General features: G+C 35.8%; 3 pseudogenes across 10 annotated transcripts; 2 read left to right on the forward strand and 1 right to left on the reverse strand.

Annotated features, from left to right (window-relative positions):
* The first annotated feature begins 3434 nt into the window (after positions 1–3434).
* LOC149221065 (putative clathrin assembly protein At4g32285 pseudogene) lies at positions 3435–8016 on the forward strand (annotated as a pseudogene). 9 transcript variants are annotated; one of them, XR_016249336.1, is made up of 6 exons: positions 3438–3544; positions 3661–3881; positions 3961–4176; positions 4514–4675; positions 4784–4870; positions 5847–8016. The product of XR_016249336.1 is annotated as a putative clathrin assembly protein At4g32285 pseudogene, transcript variant X2 (transcript). The 9 variants fall into 9 exon arrangements; XR_016249339.1 differs by having other exon boundaries at positions 3661–3766; XR_016249340.1 differs by lacking the exon at positions 3661–3881 and having other exon boundaries at positions 3435–3544.
* A 335-nt stretch (positions 8017–8351) lies between these two features.
* LOC149221066 (disease resistance protein RML1A-like) lies at positions 8352–11809 on the forward strand (annotated as a pseudogene). The gene is made up of 2 exons (XR_016249344.1): positions 8352–9315; positions 9429–11809. The product of XR_016249344.1 is annotated as a disease resistance protein RML1A-like (transcript).
* A 3945-nt stretch (positions 11810–15754) lies between these two features.
* Positions 15755–16579, reverse strand: LOC149221067 (UPF0496 protein At4g34320 pseudogene; annotated as a pseudogene).
* Positions 16580–19316: the final 2737 nt, after the last annotated feature.

A 19316-nucleotide genomic window follows, 5' to 3' on the forward strand; every position in this document is an offset into this window, starting at 1 on the left:
TGGGTTAGCTTGAGTGCATAAGTGTTATAAGTTACAAGCAAGAGGTCATGTAGTCAAGTCCCGAGACTTACTTGAGTGCGTAAGTGTTATAAGTTACAAGCAAGAGGTCATGTAGTCAAGTCCCCAGGCTTACGTGGATTTTAATTGAACCTTATTCATGTTCATGTGTATTCCAAGAAGGTGAAATGTTTATTCATACTCAACATGGAGTTAACTCCCCAGGTTATTGTCTTCGTGGATTTTAATTGAACCTTATTCATGTTCATGTGTATTTCAAGTGGGTTACATGTTTATTCATATTTAACATGGAGTTAACATGTGACATTTAAAAAAATATTTCAATATTAATCATAAATAAAATATTTCAATGTACACTTTAAAAAAAATATTTATTATTCTTTCTTTTTGATTAAAAAAGTTATATTGATTTATTTCTATAGAGAAAAATTAAAAGTACAAATTATATCGATTTTATTTATATATAGAGATCTTATTTCATATATAAGTATTTTTTACATCATAACATATTGGAGATATATAATTCCTTCAGTGTTTAACATGGTGTTGATACATGATATTTAAGAAAAAAACAATATTGGCTATAAATAATACATGATATTAAAGAAAAATTTGATGTTGACTATAAATAAAATATCGTAGTGTTTTCTCTAATGGGGGTGATTATCAATAGCATGGGAAAATAAATAGAAGTGTATGGCTTGCAAGGTGGCATTGACAAAACTTGGGCATGGGAGGTAAGGTGGCGGGAGTAGTTGGTAGTTTGTATGCACAGGGAAACATTTTGTCAATGTCATTCCCTGCTCATCAAGCAGTAATTGTTTAGAGAGGAATCAAGGTAGACCTATGTGGCATTGGAAATCTCACCTTACCAACTCATATCAATCAAATTTGGGACCCGCGAAAGAGGCACTCCCCCCGGTCTGTTTTATGTGTCTTCGTGGTCTTGCCAGGGTGGCAGAGGTGGAGCTTGGGTGAGGGAGCAACAAACTTAGGCAACATGGTGGTCTTCAATTCTATGGTAATTTTTTTGAGCCTAGTAGTATGGTTGGTTTTCATTTGCTCTAGTTGTGGGTTTACCTCCACTCTTCTTGATATTGTAGGCCTGTCTTTGGGTACTGTAGATGTTTATGGTGGTAGATTATGGTGCACCCTGGTGGCTAAGGGGAAGCAAACCCTCTGTTGGTTGGTGTTTTGGGAATTTGAGAATGATACAAGGCCGGTTGATAGGCCCATTAGGCTTGCTTCTGAGTTAGCATCTTACTTATTTTTTTCTGGCCATAATTTTTTAGGAAGTTAGAGGTTATTGTAACCATTGGTTGTGTCTTTCTTAATCCTGGAATTCTGGAGTGTCTACTTGAGGGTGTATACTTTCCCTCATTTTTATGTAAGTCTAGGAAGTCTCTGGGCTAACGGGAGGTGGTGCGACTGTCTTGTTCTCTCTGTGAACATATTCAACCATTAGACCCTAGAGTTAGGGGGAAACAATCTATGTTGAGGTGGGAAGTCGAGGAGGGGGAAACCCATGGAGCCAGTGTGAGGGGAGGATGCTAGTGGATAAGGTGGGGGAGGTGGGCTATAAGTTGGAGGTTAACGAGAAACATGAGGGGTTGCTGCTTGTAGTGCTAAGGCGAAACTGGGCTTTGGAAGGAAGTTATAGCTAGGGGACTTTAGAGGGGTTGGTGTATACAATGGCGATATTTAGAATATTTGTGTGTGATCACTAACATTGTTTCCATGCAACACCAACATGACAGGGTTCGTTGAGGTATAGGTTCACATGGCCAAAAGGATGAACACCACTTGGACAATCGAGATCTAGAGGAAGAGATGGACCTGAATCCAACACAGTCTCCTAGCAGAATTGAATTGCCACCCCCTTTGATTCTTTGGACAATTGACTTCAACACATCACTTTACTCCTTGACTCTCTTGGATGTCATTGACACAATGATAAGAATGCAATCATTGGTTTCATGAATGACTTGCAACGTAGCCAATGGCATATGTAGGATCAGTTCACCACTCTTCAGCGTGGTCAAAGGAGGATCTATAATAAGTTGGAGTAGCTGGAAGGCCGATTAGAACATATGGAAGGACATGTGCATTGTGCTTTTATTCCTCCTCCATCACCAGGCACTGGTTCAGACAATCCAACTCCGGTTAATTCCTTGGACCAAGGATTATCACCATTTGTATTCAGATTCTTGGGGTTTTTGGTCTTACTGGGCTATCTACATGTGGTCTTCTAGTTCATCTTGTCTTTTGTTATCGAGATTTTGCTACTACCTTTTGGCCAAAAAATCCAGGAAGAGTGAGGCCGAAAGGATTTTTCTTAACAACTTCTCAAGATGTACATCTGATTTGAATTAATAGAGATTTTTGGCTTACAAAAAAAAATATGATAGTGTTCACCTTGTCTCTGTTTGTGTATTCCTAGTGAGTTAGCTTGAGTGCTTAAGTGTTATAAGTTACAAGAAAGAGGTCAAACCCCCATGCTTATCTTTGTGAATTTTTATTGGACCTTATTCATGTTTCTGTGTATTCTGAGTTGGTTGGCTTGAGTACTAAAGTGTTATAAGTTACAAGCAAGAGGTCATGTGATCAAGTCCCCTAAGCTTATTGTCTTTGTGGATTTTGATTGAACCTTATTTATGTTCCTACATAATTATATATATCAATCACTTTAGGAAATATTTAAAATGCATTTCATTGAATATATAATTGGAGGGAATATTTAAAATGCATTTCATTGAATATATAATTGGAGGGATTTAAGGGATATTCATAAGTTTTAACTTCAAAGTTCATGGGGTTGAGTGTAGGAGGTAGTACATATATATAACACTTTGAGAGATTTAAGGTGCACCCATCAAGTTTAAGGTTCAAATCTTATGAAGAGGCGTTGATGATGAAAGCCAATTGTGAGACGTATAGTGTCTCAAAAAACATAATAACTCTATTGAGTCTAGCACATATTTTCAATAATAAATCTATTAAATCTAACACATATTATGAATAAGATTTTTCTTAATAAATAAATAACTAATTTAAAATTAAAACTCATTTAAAAAAAAGATTGTAATTTGTAAATGAAAACCAATTATAAATATTGTATTAGCTTAAAAGACATCCTACACACGAAGAGACTTGATCCGTTTACACACTCTACAAACTCAATAAAATGATAATTTAATTAAAATTTATTCTCATTAATAATTCTACATTAATGTGTAATAGGATAAATATCATTATCTCGGAAAAAGCTATTTATCAAAACGCCCCCAAAAAATTCAATCATTCAACCAGGGAATTATGCAACGTCAATCACAGCGTGACTAAAAATTAGAGAATAATTTTTTTTAACTTTAATAATTTTTATTATTTTTTTATGATACGTGTAGGATTGTTCTCTGAGTTGAAGACCTTAACCCACGATACTCGGGAAAAACGCCCCCAAAAATTCGATCATCCATCGGAAAAACCCAAGGAAAAACCAGCGCCATGAAAGGTCAATCACACTGAGGCGAGTAAGCAAGTGAAACAAGCTACTGAGTCAAAATATGATAAATTTTCATCAGGGTTGAATTCTAGAAATAAAGTGTGAAGTAATTGTCAGGGACTTTTTGTTGGTCAAAACAGGGATATCATTTTATGTAAACTGGTTTTGAAATTGCAAAACCCCAAAAGGAGCTTCTGCACCCTCCTCTTTTTCAAAGAACGGCTTTAAATAAATTGAAAAATTGAGGTAAAGAACGACAGCCGCGCGATCTGGAGATCGACGGACCGCTCGTATTTAGACCACCGAGGTGGAAAGTTGGCAAAACGCGGAATCCAATAGGAATTTAAATCATGTCTATTTGGTCCGTGCCATTTTTATTTTTATGTTTTGTGTCGGGTTTTTTAAAAGTTAAATGCTGAAACGTCGAGTCGGTGATGCAGAGAAACCAAGGGACGGAATCTATGCCTCACGCGGTCTGAGGATGAAGCTTATGCTGCACAGCTGATGCCTCTTCGAAGAAGTTTATTTTGATTCTCGTCGCTTCGCTTTCGGTGTAGATTTGCTTTTTTTTTTGCGTGCTTTTGGAGGCGATTTGTTTTTGTGCGGTTTTAAGGAGGCGAAAATTTGTAGGTCTGCTGTTATCCGAGGCGAGAAAGGTGAAATTTTCGATGATTAGGACTCATCCGCGCGATGTAGTCAAAAACTATTTAAGATTTTTCGTTTTTATACAATAGTAGTGAAGTTCTGAAAATTTGTTTGTCTTCGACCCCCGGGCATTTAGAGATTTAAAGGTTCGAGCTTCTTACAGGTTAAGACAAGGGATTTTAATGATTTGTGTATGTCTTTTGAGCTTCAGCAGGAAATTCTGAAAATTGCTGTTCTTTGAGTTGTTATTTCTAAACTTTTTAGACGGTTGTCCCTGTTTGAGGCAAGGCCATTTGAATCCAGTAAGGTATGCGTTTTTTTGAATGAGATTCTTTTTGTGCTTCACAGACTTGGAGGTTTGGCCTTGGTTTCGTGAAGGTTGCATACATTTTGACCCGATGTACTGTCTGTTTGCCGTGCTCGATCCGTCTGTTTGCCCTGTTCGATCATAGACGCGCCAGATTTGAACATTTCGCCTCGTTTTATCTGGGATGATACTATTTTGACAAGGTACTGCCTTCTCTTCTCAGTATTTTGTTTCCTTTGTTATTATTCTTTGCTGCTCTGTTCCCGCACCTGATAATAAGCGTAGTTTTCAGTAAATTAATTTTTCTCCAGTTGAGGCGGGCTTTGGTCAACCATACTACTAGCTGGAGGAATTGCCCCGAGGAATTGTCTGGAAAGTTATTGAAATTTTGATATCCGGTAAAGATTTTTGTAAATCCAAGTTATAGTTGTTAAATTTCAAAATTTTAAGTGTCTTAGACATTTTTTATGGTACTGAATCTATTTCCACCATCAAAAACACGATTCAGATGCTGTCTCTACAAGCTTTTTCGAAACTGTCCCAGCAATTCCTCTGCCTCGCTAGACTACTCCTACTACTCCTTTAGAAAATGGTATCAGCACAGAATATGTTGAAATATTTGTTTTATGGTAAATATATGAAAATCTTCTATAAACATGTAATTCTCGTTTGAAAAATCGTAGATATCTGTAGGATATGTAAAAAGATTGCCCGGTGGTTAATATAAACCACTAACGATGGCCCTATGCGGGGATGTTTTCGGGTAAAGATATGTAGCTTTGATTGAGCATGCTTACAGTTATTGCACTATTTCTTTTGATTATATCTTCTGCTAATTGGGTGGAATGCCACTGGAATCTGGCGGAATTCGTGTCTGTGTTCTGGGTGTCAAGAAATGGGCTTTTCCTAGTCAATTTAGTATCGTTTCCATTTTCCTGGACCGTTCGCTTGTTTTTTCTGAAGATTACCTCCTGTTCGAATGCTTTTCTCAGTTACAGAGTCCTGGCGTATTGGAAATAATAGCTATTTACGGCTCTGTCTGTATCTTTCCCATTTTAACTCTCCGGGAATCAAATTTATATAAAACATTTTGCTTTAGTTAGATGAAAGAAATCTGGAATAAATAACCTATTTTTCTTGGAGGTCTACTGTGGTCACTGCAACTTAATTGTTTTGTGCCTTTTTTGTCGAACTAAACAAATTTATATGCTGCCCGTTGCCTGCATGTTTATAAATGTTTTCTACATTATCAGCTACAGATTTTGTTCCATCTTTGGATAGCTGCAACCATACATGAATAGAAGCGGAAACTCTGAAATATGGCATTACAAAGATCTGTCTAATAACTTGGAGTTTGATATCTTCCTTCAACAGGACTTGAAGGCTATTGGGAGCGACTTCCTTCCTATATGCTATAAGTATGCACAAAGGTTTTGGTCCTGCCCTGCTTTCTATATGAATTGACTTGCACTTTAAACGAGATCTAAGCTATTATAAGAAACTAGAGACAAAATAATTCAGAAGGCCCTATAAGCAGGAAGCAATGGCTCCAAGCAAATTAAGAAAAGCTATGGGGACAGTTAAGGATCAGACAAGCATTGGACTAGCAAAAGTGGCAAGCACCAGAGCTCCAGACTTGGATGTTGCAATTGTAAAGGCCACCAGTCATGATGAAGTTCCAACTGATGAAAAATATGTACAGGAAATTTTGCAACTCACTTCGTATTCAAGGGGCTATGTGAATGCCTGTGTAGCAGGCTTGTCTAAACGCCTTGGCAAAACTCACAACTGGGTAGTGGCACTGAAAGCAGTGGGGCTTATTCATAGGCTGTTGCGGGATGGTGATCCAAGCTTTGAGCATGAAGTGCTTTATGCAACAAGGCATGGTGTTCGTTTATTAAATTTGTCTGATTTTAGGGATGATTCACATTCCAATGCCTGGGATTACTCTGCCTTTGTACGCACGTATGCTTCATACCTTGATGAGTGCCTTGATTGCTCAGTTGCTGAAAAAAAACAGATTAATGGTAGATTTAACAACAGCAATCAGAGGATGGGATACAATGCCGATGGAAGTGGAGATTATGGGAGCAATGGATACAATAACCACAGATCTGGTTACAGTGATTATGAAGTCCGTGAGCAAGAAGAAACACAGGTTGACAATGGTCAACCTATGGCAATCCGGGATATGAAGACTGAAATGATTTTTGACAAGTTGTACCGTTGGCTGCGGATTTTGGAACATTTCATTGCCTGCCGCCCTACAGGTCCAGCAAAGAGTAACAGATTGGTTCAAACTGCTCTTTATCCTATTGTAAGGGAGAGCTTTCAGCTTTATGGTCATATCTGTGATGGCTTGGCTGTTATCCTGGATAGATTCTTTGAAATGGAGTATCAGGATTCTGCCAAGGCATTTGAGATGTATTTAAGAGCAGCAAAGAAAGTTGGAGAACTGGCATCCGTTTATAACTTGTGCAAAAACATGGGAGTGTGTAGAACCGCAGAATATCCAGAAGTGCAAATGATTTCAGAGCAACTACTTAGGACATTGGAGGAATTTTTAAGTGAGAGGTCATCTTCTCGCAATGAAAGGCCTAAGAGTCCAGAACCAGAGCCAGAGAAGTTGCAAATTCCTGGCCCAATATCAGAAGAACCAGCCGAGGATTTAAATAACATGAAAGCGCTTCCAGCTCCTGGAGATGATGCAAGTAATGAACCTGAGGAAACACAGAAGTTAACACAACAGCCAGAGGGAGATTTATTAAATGTAAACAATGCGACCATTTCATCCAAAGAACTAGAGAACAAGTTTGCATTAGCACTCTTTAGTGGTTCTTCACAATCGGATGCTACAAAGGAATGGGAGGCATTTCCACCTTCTGACAAGGGATCTGCATTTAATGGGACGGCCTCTGCATGGGAAACACCATTGAATGGAAAGGCTGGTTGGGAGCTTGCGCTTGTAGAGTCAGTCAGCAATCTTAGAAAACAAGGAGGCTCAATGGCAGGTGGTTTTGATAGCTTGCTCGTGGAGGGCTTGTATGACCAAGCTGCAGCTCATCAGCAGCATATGTCACAACTTATGGCACCTGGAAGTGCAAGCAGTGTTGCCCTACCTGGTCGACAGTCATCCTCATTTCTATCATTGCCTGCCCCAACGACATACACTCGAGATGATCCGTTTGCTGCATCCTGTAATGTTGTCCCAACTGGAGAGGATCCATTTGCTGCATCCTTAAATGTCCCACCGCCTTCATATGTTCAGATGTCAGACATGTCAAAGAAACAGCATCTTTTAGTGCAAGAGCAGCAGTTTTGGCAGCAGTATCAAAAGGATGGCATGCAGGGGCAACATGGCATCATGAAATTGTATTCTAATTCTTATGGAATGCCTGCTCAAAACTCCTTTGGCATGCCTCCTTATGGCATGCCACGTATGGAAGGATATATGCCAACTTATCGAGCCTATTATTAATCATGATCTTTCATCGCAAACTATTTAGCTGGCTTTCTTAGGCACTGATTCAGAGTCCACTAGTTATGTAGATGGAGTTTGTGGGCACAAGAGAGGAAAAACATACCACAAATCTGGAGTTTTGCAATGCAGAGAATATGGGCTCAAATACATCGGATGAAGACTTCAAGAATCAGGCATTTGATTTAGAGGCAGTCAATTACTTGTAAATTCTTGTAAATGGATACAATTTTAATGAATTGCGATTTACCAGACACTCTTGTTTGATTGTCAGAAATGATTATATTTGTGGTATGATTGAGAGAGGTGACAAATGCAAGATCTTTGCAGGCATATGATCATATTCACACTTTTGCTGCGTCATGTACTTATCTCAGTAAATTATAAACATAAAAACACACTGGAATCAGATTTTATGAAGACATCATTTAGATATTGGGTTTTATGATTCTTGCGTTCTTTAGGAGCAGATTGTGGAATTCTTTTGTGACATACCAGAAGCAACTGGACAATGGCATCTTAGGAATATTGTCATCTCTTTCTCTTTTCACTGATGTTTTATATCTGTGTTATATTTAGGCCTATAGGCCTTTCTTTTGAATCAGTTCATTTCAGAGTTTTGTCTCCTTTTTCCTCTGCAAGTGACATGTGTACACATTTATGACCACATTTAACATCTGTGCACCACATATGTGCACATTTATATTCGCTAGTTCGTTACGTTATCCTCGCCAGTTTGTTTCTTCGTTTCATAATTATCGTGGAGGTGAGTAAAAATCGCCAGTCTGTTAGACCGTTTGTTAAATATGGTTCACTTGTAGTTTATTATGAGCTCTGCCTATTCTCTGGCTCGCCTACTACAAAATTCCTCGGTACAGTCAGAAATTGAAGCTGACCGCTTTTATCCATCTAATTATTATTAGGAGTTGGAGGTGAACTATTTTCCCCTTTTCTGTCTTTCGGGTGAGTACTGGTTTTGTTCTTCCTGTTATCGATTTTTCCCTTTTTGTTAAGTTGAAAATTCTCAAAATCTGTAAATATGTACTCATTATTGTTTCTAACTGCTTTTAGACGACGACTGGGGTGCGTGGAATTAACATGGTTCAACAAAGCTCTGACAAGCCTTTAGAGAACTCTGTGGAGCTTGAGTCTTGTTTTGTTGGTATAAACGGGTTGCAACTGCTGAGGGCTGAAGGTGATTGTTTGGGAAGCATATCCAACCTGCTGAAACAGTCGAATTTCTTACGGCTCCGCTGGGATAGATATCCGTACCGATTCATGTCTTCCTCGATTCCTATGAAGAATCTAATAGTTTTAGAACTGGCTGGGGAAAAATTGGAAACATTGTGGCAGGGGGAAAATGAGGTACTTATAATTTCTTTTCTAAAAGAGTTCGTCTTTATTTATTTATTTTTCTTCTGCTGGTAATGAAGGCTGGTCATTGTTTCAAACTGATCACATTTGGGAGTGCATTGCAGGCACCCCAAAATTTGAGGGAGTTGCACATCGATGCAGACCTTTTACAGATACCAAAGTCTATTGGGCAGTTGAAACACCTGGAAAAGATTGAATTGAGATTCCCTATTGAAACATTGCCAGAAGAATTATTTCATCTCCACTCTTTAAAACACTTGAGACTCTCGACAAGAATGACGCAGTTGCCAGACTCTTTGGCAAACTTAGCAAACCTGCAGTATATTGATTTGTCTGACTGCATGGATTTGCAAATGCTGCCTTCCTTTGGAAACCTAACAGATCTTCAACATATTCTCTTGAATGAGTGTAAAATGCTGCAAATGCTCCCAGACTCCTTCGGGAATTTAATTGGACTTAAAAATCTCTCTTGTCAGGCTGCACTAACTAGACAATATTAAGCGAAACACTTGGAGATATCAGCACTCACTCTTGAAAGCCTATACATTTCACAATGTGGAAACATGGAGGTATTGCCTCCCCAAGTCATACATCAGCTGTCTCTGAAAATCCTAAAATTGCAATACACTAGGTTGAAGGTGCTGCCAGCTTCGCTCGGTAACCTAACGAACCTACAGGAATTGGCACTTAATTTTTGTGACAATTTGAAAAGTTTGCCGGACTCTGTTGCAGAGCTGAAAGAGTTGACATCGCTGAACATAGCTAATGCAGGAATAGATCATTTGCCAGAAGGTGTCAAGGAGTTGAACAATCTTGAAAATTTGAGTGCAGGATATTGTCCGCTAAGTGAAATGCCTTTCGACACTGAATTGGCAGATCCGAGAGGACACAGAATGCTGGATTCTTCTATTGACAAGTGCATGTACATGCTTCGACTCAAAGACTTGGACCTGCGTGGGACGAGAATAAAGGAATTATTGTTTCCCGAATGTTTTGCCCCAACCTTCAACGCCTCAACGTCAGCTTTTGTAATGAACTGGTGGAGGTTGGAGAACTGCCAACAACATTAAGATCTCTGGACTTGCAGAATTGTGTTGCATTGAAGGAAATAACAGGGCTTTCTGGTCTTGAAAAACTTCGACTGTTGGATATCAGCGGTTGTAAAAACATAAAAGAGATGCCAGGTGTTGAGACTTTGGCATCTTTGGAGGATTTGAGGGGGTTAAATGATTGTAGAAGGCTGAATAAGAGCACTAACAAGTCGGCGCAGGATATAATTGACGCCAATAGAAAAAGAAAATAGGATTTTCTTTGGTACTTAATTTGATAAAGATAGGAGAACATTTCTGTGTGCAAAGTATCTCATTATATCTCAAGGTTCCATAAAGCTTATGTTTATCAAGCTTACACTACCTTGATCGGTCTTGGGCTCCTTGTACAACACTTAAACATGCAAGCTAAAGAGAATAATTTCAAATATGTACTAATATATCTAAATCATGAAATTCCCCTTAATACTAATTCACTTGCATTCATGGCATGTTCCGACTACAGGAAGCTATTGCCATGATGTAAAACTGACAACTCTTAAATCCTCGAGGAGAACATAGTTGCTTAATAAGCACACATTTACATTGCAGCCCTGAGTTTCACCAATTCAAAATAAAAATATAAAAAACACCTTATTATCATCTCAAATCCTCGAGGAGAGCATAGTTGCTTAATAAGCACACATTTACATTGCAGCCCTGAGTTTCACCAATTCAAAATAAAAATATAAAAAACACCTTATTATCATCTCATTATAGAATGAGATGAGCTAAAGTGCAGTAGTTATGAATGAGATGAGGCAAGGTAGAAGGTAGTGTTAAATTACAAAGAGGCTGATCTTCAATTACACTTGCTAATGCCATGTTATATGCAACATCTGAGAATATAAATGCCAAACACAGCCTAGAAACACATTAAAGATGTAACTTAACAAGAGTATTCTAACTGCAAATTTACCATCTTCATCTACTGATAATAAAGAAATATAAAAGGTTCACATCTTTGCCAAATCATTACTGAATGCATCAAGCATAAACAAGCGGCTCTTGGACATTAATAATAAGTTAATGCTCCGATATTGATTTACTGATAAGCTGTGAACTTTGAGTTGAAATCCAACCAATCTAATCAGTAGATCCACTGCTACTAGTCATCTAGCTTAAAATCAAATAGAAATGAAAACCATTTATCCCATGAGCTAATGAGACCAAGCCAAAAGATACAAGAGTACAACACATGCTATTCTGAAATATCTCTGCTTGAAGAGAACTATAAGCATGTGGACTGCAACTTCAAAAGCCATAAAGCAGAAATTGATATACTCTGTTCAAAGGAACTGCTGAAAATTTACTGACATCCAAAGAATCATAGTCGTATAATGTTGAGAAAGTAAAAGCATTTACACAAATTAACTGAGACTCTAAACGGGCATATTTGAGTCCTCTGAAATTAACTTATTGAACTGACAATGGTCAATATAAACTAATGGAATAGCACACTCTCAACAACCAGAGTAGAGAGAGCGGCCCAAAATCTATTAGAACATATATGAACATTCAGCTTCAGCAACACAACAAATGAAAGGAACGAATCAGCAAATTCCCAAATGCTCTGCTGGGGTCCTGAATGAATCAGGTGAAGTTTCAGAGAGCTCTAGACTGCCGGAAGAATAACTGGTGTCTGAATCAAATCGCTTCATTGACCTGGCAAGGTAGGCTTACCCAAAGAAAAATGAATAAAAAAATTAAGCTTCTGATAGTATGAAATGCATTAGACACCGTTAGAGGCCGTGGTTGAGCTCAATGTAATTCATGAACATAGGCAGTTATAGAATTACAAGGACCAAACTTGAAAGTTCAGAGTGTACAGCAGTTGAACAAAGAATGTAGAAGAATGAATCAATGTCAGACAAATGTCTGGCCTACAATTGCAACCAAGATTGTGCCCTGACCGAGAAGTCTGAATCACATCCTCCGCCAAATCCAATTTCCTTTCCTAGCTTACTATCTGCTTCATCATTTTTACTTGCATGGGTATGGTTATTGTACAAGAACAGTCCCTGTTTCGGGTATCTATCCATCAACCAGGACTGGAAGTAAGGGGGACTGATTTTGCTGTGGGTTTCCGCATGGGAAGCTCCATCAGAATTCACTGCATTACGATCCAAATTATTGTGATTTATCTACATATTGTAGATTTTTATCTTAATTCGATGAATTTATAATTTTTTTAGGATCCAAATTATTGTGATTTATTTACAAATTGCAGATATTTTATCTTAATTTGATGAATTTATAATTTTTTTCAGAGAAAACACATGTTTTTAATCATTAAACCAACTTAAATTATACATTATTATTATTATATTAATTAACAATTTTTTAAAAATGAAATACATTAAAAATACCACTATATCTATATAAAAAATAAACCCTTAATGTTTAGGTTAGGTCATATCGATTAAAGAGAAAACACATGTTTTTATCCATTAAACCAACTCAAATTATACATTATTATTATTATATTAATTAACAAATTTTTTTAAATGAAATATATTAAAAATACCACTATATCTATATAAAAAATAAACCCTACATTCATAAAGTGTATAATGTTTAGGCTAGGTCATATCGAGCTAACCAGTAATAGGCTGAGAGCATCTATTTCTCACATAGAACAGTAAGCCTTTTATCATAATAAAGTTATTATACTATATATAAAAAATGAGCATGTTAAATACTAGTAATTGCCCCAATAGGTGTAAAGAGACATGGAAGGAATAGAAGAATGGGGAAGATCATCTCCTCATGAATAAAACAAAAAACAAGTTCATAATTAAATTTTAGAATTTAAAATCAGCTACATAATTTCAAAAAAGCTTTTTGTATTTTTTTTTCTTCAAAAAATAAAAATGTTGGAGTGTTTGAATTGTTTTTATGATGGTGGAAATGGATTCAGCGCCATCAAGAACCCCGGGGCACCCAAGACCCTGAAGTTTGACAGTTGTAACCCAAATGTTTTGCCCACAAATTTCTATAGGATTTTGTCATAATCTTTTGCCGAAATTTCCATTATTTCTTGGGCTAATTTGTGGGTTCTTTAGACTATGCTTTATTCCAATTGCTGGAAAAATTATTATTGTTTGTCATTATTCCTCTAAAGTATAGTTGGTTGTACTTGAGCTATTGCTGATTTTTGGATACACGTATAATTAAAAAGTAGAGATAATATGTATAATAACTTATTCACTTATATGCATTGCAATAATAATGCATATGGATTCATACATGTGTAAAGAGATGCAGAAATAGCTGCACTATCACATGGATGAACTACTTATGATAACAAATATTTCCAAATTAATACTAGTTAACATTAAATTAAAAAATAATAAAAATATTATTATTATTATTATTTTATGAAATACTAATTGGATTTAAAATAAATTTAAAACTAAAAATAAAAATAAAATTGTTAAATTTACCATACAACTACAATAATAACAGCCCTAAAACTGCTTCTGCTTGGCTAAGAGCTCGTGTTCCTGGGACGTAAGGAAACAGGTTAACGGCCATCTGGCAGGAGTGAAAGCCTGCTCCCTTACGGACCACCAGCAGGTTATTTCAGGTGGCGTGGTTTTCCTTGATAAAAGTGATGTGTCAACTAACATTTGCGGATAGCAGCCAGAGATGGCTGTCCTCACTGTTGGTTTGACAAACTGAGTTTGATAGGTTTTTCCACCTTTTGAAAAAAAAAAAAAAAAAAAAAACTACAATAATAACAACAAAGATTTACAGCCCACGGGGCTTTGGATTGACGGTGAATGGGTGCTTTGTTAAGGCACTCATTGCGATAGGTCACTGGTTCAAATCCCCCGTGGGTGCTTAGGTTAGTCTTAACTTAGAAAAAAAAAAACAACAAAGATTTACAATAATAACAACAAAAATTTACGCACTGCGTTCAGAATGTAGGAAATCGAGATCGGATCTCATTCTTCCTGAAGACACAGTGTTCTCTGCCATTGCCCTTATGACTGCTGAAAGTGTTATTGAGCAACAATCTGAGTGTCGTGAATTGTGGTAAAGATGATTGGATGCTTCTTCAACGAGAATTTCAAGGGATTGGTTTCAGATTTTTAGTCTTTCTTTTGGAACTCAGGGGAACGTATTCATAAAACATAATACTTTTCAGCAAATACGTTCTGATGTAAATGTTGTTTTCCTCTTCTGAGGAGACCTGTTTCCTATGCCTGTTTGTCTAACCTCTTTAGGGAGAAACTCTAAAAAAATATAGCTGGGAAAGCTTTAGCCTTTGGTTAGAACAGTTTTGCAAGCTTATGGACAGGTGGTCCTTAGTAAAAGGACAGTTTTTGTTTCACAGCAGCAAAGGAATGCTATGCATATGCAATGTAACTTTTTATCTCTTCAATAAAAAGTTAGCTTTTTCTTCGAAGAAAATAAAATAAAAATAAAGATTTATTTTAAAATTATATTTTTGATTTAAAAAATGTTAATTTTTCATATATATATATATGGGTTATAGAAATAGGGAAAAAATGTTTTCTTAATTAGTCTTTGTATCAATAACAGTAGTGATTACTTATTTATGTTCTTTAGTTAATTTTCATAATTTTTGGGCCAAAAGGCTTCAATTAATTTCATAATTTTTGTGCCAAAAGGCCTTTCCTATCCAATATGGAAGAGAGGTTGTAATGTTTTATTGCTATGTTATGTTTTCTAAACATGTTGACTCGCTTTAATTACATAAATAAAAATAAATAAATAAATCATCCACGTTGTTGTTCAATGTATCATGGTTTTGAGTTTTGAATTCCTTAGAATATTGGCTGCATCTCTTTTGTAGTTGTAGTGACTTCTATAAAAGGAGTGGCACTTTGATGTGTATAAATAAGTGAATTTCCCTTTTCAAAATAGATTTCTCGTCTTCTGCTGTGGGAATTAGAACAAGTATGCTGAACTTAACTCGATTGTTAAGAATTATTTTGGAATTAGATTAGAAGTGAAGTATTTTGGAATATTCTTGTAATTGGTAATCTAGATAAACAAATATAGATTCTAATTTTTTAATTTTTTTTTATATAGATTCTAATTTTGAATTATATGTAAATTGTTTAGTGAATTCTTTTTTATTTTTTGTCTTTGTATTTTGCATGAAACCTATGCTTTTCCATCTTAATATATATATCCCAAATATTTTTTTATTAATATTATATTTAATCAATTTTTAATATCTAAATTAAAATTAAATTTGTTATTTATTTATTTTAAATGTTTTTGAAAAAAACACTAAAACACTAATGTTATCTAGATCATTAATAACAATAAAAGTTCCAATATCATTAATAACAATAAAAGTCCCAATTTCCAGATCATTAATAGCAATAAAGGTCCCAATTTCCATAATAGTGATGGTCAAGCACTGGTTTTGATGGCTTCTTCGAATTTTTTCCAATAGGAATCAATCCATTTTCCCAGAAGCGATTGGAACTGCAAGCGCTATGGCTCCTACAACACGAGGAGAAAAAATGGCTGCTGCAACCACATAGCATATCAGAACCGCAGCAAAGGTCGCCACAAATATGATATTAAAAACCTTTCTCCAAGCCCTAATGTGCCTCAGTTTCTTGTCGAGCTTTTTCTTCTGCAGTTGAAGCTTCTCTAGCATCTGTGTGTGCCTTCTGTAAACAGAATTGAAATGCTTAAAGAAATCTTCAGAGAACGGGCTACCGACAGTCTCAAAATTCGTCAGATCTTCCAACATTTTCTTGCACTGGGCCTCCAAAGGCGGCAGGTTTCCGGTGGAATCTGCTGAAGGGCGTTTTGAATAAACAGCCTGTTGTTCCTAGCCTTTCTGAGACAGTTCTCTAGCAGTGCAGAAATCCAGGGTTTGTAAACTATTTTCGAAATACTCTAAAACCAGTTCAAACAAATCCCGGTTATTCCATATGTCCTCCTTGCATTCCAATAAGTCCTTAACCACCTCCGGGTCCATTTCCAGCGAGAAATCTACAGTCTCTCTTAGGGTTTCTAATGACACAGCTTACCTCAACGCCATTTGCCAGAGCATGAATAGTGCACCCAGTTCGTGCTGGGAGCACCTCATCAAATTTCTTCACATCTGGGTCGACTTTATAGGTTGCCTCGTAAGCCCTTAGCTCCATAGAATATTTCATCTTCGATTCAAAACCCAAGACTGCCTTCCTGGTATTTTTCTCATTTGGCTCCCCATCTCTCGAAAATACACAATGTGTGCCCTCTTGCCCCAATGGTTGAAGATTGCAGAAATAAACAATAATCCTGAAATGATCAGAAATAGAACCTTATAAACCAGTTGATTGCTTCGGTTTTAAGTTATCCTCCTGCGATTTATGGTCGAATCCAGATAGAGATATGTCATAAATGTGATGGAATTTTGGTTATCAAATAAATAAGGGAAAATAAATAATGTTGGCTAATGAGTTGAAATGTTTAGTAGTATCGGTTTGTAGAGAAAAGTGTCATTTAATTATTTATTTATTTTTGTTTTCTATACTTATTTTTTTTTTTTTTTTTTTTTTTAAAATTTAGATTAATGAAATGGTAAGTTAAATTGTTTTATCTATAAAATTCTATTTTTATTTTTTTAATAGATATTTAATATATTTATATATTTGAATTTTTTTTTAAATAACTAACTAAAAATTGTAATTTAAATATAAATAGTGAAATATTTAGAATTTTGTATTATTAAATTATAATGACGAGAGTATAACCAACATCTTACAAGTCAAATATATCAATAACTTGTGACTTCACAAGATTTGCCACTAAAATAGTCAACTTCCATCATTTCAATATTTCAATTATTATTTTATGTGTATTATCAACTTAACACAAACATGCTAAACAATTTAAATCTAATACAACAATTATTATTTCAAATCAAATTACAATTTTTCCAATTCAACAATTCCAATTTAATAATCCTATCGGCCTTTTTTTTGTACCTTTTGAGACAATTGCTAGTATATGTAGTGTGTTTCCATTAGTGCTTTATGGATTGAATTGTCTATGGTGTTTTGATGCTAGAGAACATAGTTTTTGCTTTTGCACAATGGATCAAACTAAGATTCACATTTAGAGAATCTTAAATAAGAAAATCTGAGGGCAGTGTAATGTCGAACTATATTCAGAAAATGAAGCATTTTATCAAAACTTGTGAAAGTGCCAGCGTTAATATCATAAACACTATAGTCTGTGTTCATAAAAAATTTAGGCATATGCTATGATTTTGGTCTGGGGTGGTAATTTCAATGGGTCACATCCTATTGCAAACAAAAAAGAATGTAAAACTCTGGCAAGCAAAGTATTTAAGATGGGAGAAATGGGACAAGAATTTGAAAAGATGGGATAGAATGCACCATCACAAAAGTATTGTGAACTCATAAAGATGGTTAGCAATTTACCTAGCCTACATCAGAACAAAAATATCACCATGAACGAATAAGAACATCCAACATGTCACAAGGTGCCAAAGAAAATCACCATGAATGAATAAGAACTTCCAACATGTCACAAGGATGAAAAATATCATCAAATCCATGATGATATTTGGCTCAAGATTTTCTTTTGAAAAAGTGGTTCCTCTATAATAAGAATCTTGCATGTGAAAGCAGAAAATGTCATCAAAACCCCGACGAGAGATTAGGATTGAAGATTTTCGTTTGAAAAAGTGGTTCCTCTCTTAATAAAATAATATGAAGTAAGCATTTGCAAAAAAGATATGGCTTGCATGCCGATTTGTACAAGCTAGAAAGTTTTGCAAAAAAGGCCTTAAATATTATTTAATGCATTTATAAGCATAATATTTAACACTTGTCACATGGACCTTTAATGAAAAAAAGTTCTGAATGTGATATTCACTGCATTTTAACACGCTTTGAATTTATAAATTACAATCAACAACTGCTTCTAAAAGAGAGAAATTATAAATTATAATCAACGGCGGTTTCGTAAAGAAAAATAAATTATAAATTACAATCAACAACTGTGTCTGAAAGAGAAATAAATTATAAAATACAATCAACAACTGCTTGTGAAAGAGAGAAATAAATTAAACATAAAAGTTGGTTTGAGGACACAAAATTTGTTCACAAATTTCCATAAGAAATATTACGCAATCAACTTGTGGTTGGGGTTGGAGTATTATTGTCTTTTAAGCTTTGTGTTTTTAGCCAAGCTCATTAGTTGAACCAACATTTTTAGGGGCTTTTTGTTGTTCAAGATGGCATGATGACATGGGCCGGAGAGGAAATTTATCATTCAAGGATTTTGGAAGATGGTTATGAGGCTAGCTGTGGTAACTTTGCAATGTGTCTTGAACAACTCGATCAACATGATGCATTGACAATACATCAAAGTGTTTGGAAAATCTAGATTGAGTGCTCACAACGATGAGAATATAGAGATGGACACAAATTAAAGCAATGTTAGTACATGGGAAACACTGAGTAGGTTGAGTCTAATTAAACAAAATTGTGCCCCCTGTGTTTTTCTCCTCTCCCCGATGATTAAAAAAAAGCAAACAACTTTAGACACTGAGTAGGTTGAGTCTAATTAAACAAAATTGTGCCATTCAAATAGCTTATGTGGGTTGCCTATGCCTTTCTCCTCTCCCTGATGATTAAAAAATAAATAAAAGCAAATAACTTTAATTCTAATGATTGGAACTACTTGAAACATAATAACCAAGGTAAATTTTGACCCAAAAGGGTGGTGTTCCATGAGATGAATGCAAGGAATTATGTCCCCAAATGGAAAATTTCCATGAGATTGTGGAATGGAGGTGGCCACAAAAGTTGGAGACCCAACTAAGAAAAGTTTGTATAGCTATAATACCATAGAAAATGTTTGGTTGGTTCTTAGGGTGACTAAAAGGGGGCA

The sequence above is a fragment of the Pinus tabuliformis genome, chromosome Q (assembly GCF_031772625.1).
Source record: "Pinus tabuliformis cultivar Carrire ecotype Pingquan chromosome Q, CPIR1, whole genome shotgun sequence".
NCBI lineage: Eukaryota > Viridiplantae > Streptophyta > Pinopsida > Pinales > Pinaceae > Pinus > Pinus tabuliformis.